The 2,415-nt window shown below is 37.9% G+C and overlaps 1 pseudogene; it reads left to right on the top strand.

The window, feature by feature from the left end:
• Positions 1-1,310: 1,310 nt before the first annotated feature.
• On the top strand, positions 1,311-2,097 carry LOC142436839 (thyroid transcription factor 1-associated protein 26-like; annotated as a pseudogene).
• Positions 2,098-2,415: the final 318 nt, after the last annotated feature.

Genomic DNA, 2,415 nt, shown 5'->3' with positions numbered 1-2,415 from the left:
AACTGATAATATTTCGAAGGATGAAGAAATAGATCAAGAAATAATAATTAATGAAATACACATTTTCAGGTAGTACCATTTACAATAGCCAAGTGTAAATGAAAATATCTATATCTATACTTGAATAAAAAACAACAGATTTATATGAGGAAAACTACAGAAATTACAAGAAATCAAGTGTGACCTCAGCAAATGGGATAATATCCCATGCTCCTTGACCAGACGACTCAATGTAGTACAGTTATCAGTTCTACTCAAGGCACTAGACAAGTTTAATTCACTCCTGACAAAATTACCCTCATCTTTCTTCAAAGAATTGCAAAAACACTGATTACTAACTTCATATGGTAAGGGCATAGGTCAGGGGTTGAACCTACAAACTTCTCCTTGGTAGAAAGATAAAACTGTTCTCATAAAAGACTTAAACCTACAGAAGCCCTTTGTAGGCTGGCTTTGAGTTGGAATTTTGGGGTCATTTAGGATTTTTTTGTGGCATGTGATTTTTAGGGCTTTAAGGTCATTTATTTTTTTTTGCGCATTAGGGTAGTTTGGGCTTTAAGGGTGTTTTATAAGGTTTAAGGGAGTTTTCAAGGGATTTAGGGGTGATTTTTTGGTGTGTATAGGTATTTTTTAGCAGGTAGGGGTGTTTTTAGTGATCTTACAGGGTTTCTTAGAGATTTTAGGGTATTTTAAAATATTTTATGTGTTTTTCCCCAGCATTTTATGTTTTGTTGGGGCTTTCATGTTGTCTTCAGGGCATTTATGTGGTTTTGGAAGTTCATGGTTTGGGAATCTTCTAGGGATATGATTTGGAAGTTCCACGTGTTTTGGGAGGCATTTAGTGTGTTATTTGTGGCTTCAGAGTGTTATTTGAATTTTAGGGAATATTATGGCTTTTCAGACATTTTAAGGCTTTTAGGGTGATTTTAGTGTTTAAGGGTGTTTATTAGGCTTATATGTGTTTTTATGGCTTTTAGTGTTTTGTTAAAATTTTAGGGTGCTTCTTAAGGCATTAGAGTGTTTGGGGGGATTAGGTTTTGGTTTTCAGGGCTTTAGGGTTTTGTTGGATTATTTTTTGCTTTCATGGTGAATTCATGTCTATTAGGCTGTTGGACTTTTACAGGGTTTTATAGTGCTTCGGGTTGCTTTGTAGGGATGTTCTTGGGGTTTTAAAAGACTTTTAGCGTGTTTTTAGGGCTTCACGTGTTCTTTATTTTGCGTTTTAAGGCATTTGCATAATATTAGGGCATTTATTATGTTTTCGGGACGTAAGGAGTTTTTTTTAAGACTTATGGCGCGAGGTCTCCGCCATGGCGCCGGTGAAGCTGCGCGCCGAGAGTCGGGGTTTGCGTGGCGAAGCGCTTTCTCCAGTGGAAGTCACGAAGAGGGACTTGAAACAGAGAAGGTGGCGATCGAATCATCCGAAGGCTTTTTCGGGGAGCGTCCGCGAGGGGCAAGGCTTTGCACTTCGAAGAAAGCTAAAGATTCAGCAGTTACAAGAAATTGCTTTGGAAGGAAAGAAAGTTTCAAACCTCACGGGAATCCCAGTTCACAGATCAATACCCAGACCACCTGAAACATCTCTATTTAGCTGAAGAAGAAAGGCTCAAGAAACAAATCAGAAAAGTTCGCCAGCCTTTGCCAGAAGGACAAGTTGCACCACCTTTGCCAGAAGATCACGCCAGCCTTGACCAGGCTGTGTCTGAGGAACAGTGCAGTCTGGACCATCCTCTGCCAGAAGAACATTGTAGCACCGCAGTAAACTCCTTTGCTACCCTAAAGACAAAGAGGAAGAAAACATCCAATCAGAAAGCACAGGAAGAAAATTCACAGATCCAAGCCAAACGTGCTGCTAAGAAACAGGAATTTGAGCGGAGGAAACAGGAGCGAGAAGAAGCTCAAAGACTCTACAAAAAGAAGAAAATGGAAGTGTTCAAAATATTAAGCAAAAAGACTAAAAGGGGCCAACCAAATTTGAATTTACAAATGGAATATCTTCTTCAAAAAATACAAGCAGGAAATTAAATCAGATACATCCTTAATCAGTGGCTGAAGCATCTGCATATGTCGACTATTTCTGAATGGACAAGGGGACTTCAAATCTTCCAAGGGAAAGTTCCATTGTCTTTTCAGTACATCTTTCACAAACTTTTTGAAACTTTCTTGTGCAATGTGCCTCTTAACAGCCAGCTAAATATATGAGCATAAACTGTATTGCTAAGTTACACTAAGTGTAAAATGTTGCAAATGCTCTTTTTTTAAAGGACATTTTCTATACAGGTTGTACATTATAGGACTTGTTTTAATTTGTTTCTAAAGAAAAATAGATTGAAGAACCGAAAGCACCTTCTATTTGGGAGCAGACTCAAACATAAATACTTTTGTAATATGTAAAGTAAGTACAAAATGTTTTAT

The sequence above is a fragment of the Tenrec ecaudatus genome, unplaced genomic scaffold, assembly GCF_050624435.1.
Source record: "Tenrec ecaudatus isolate mTenEca1 unplaced genomic scaffold, mTenEca1.hap1 Scaffold_68, whole genome shotgun sequence".
Classification (NCBI taxonomy): domain Eukaryota; kingdom Metazoa; phylum Chordata; class Mammalia; order Afrosoricida; family Tenrecidae; genus Tenrec; species Tenrec ecaudatus.
Note: the sequence above shows the minus strand (reverse complement) of the source record. Positions and strands in the feature narration are given on the sequence as shown.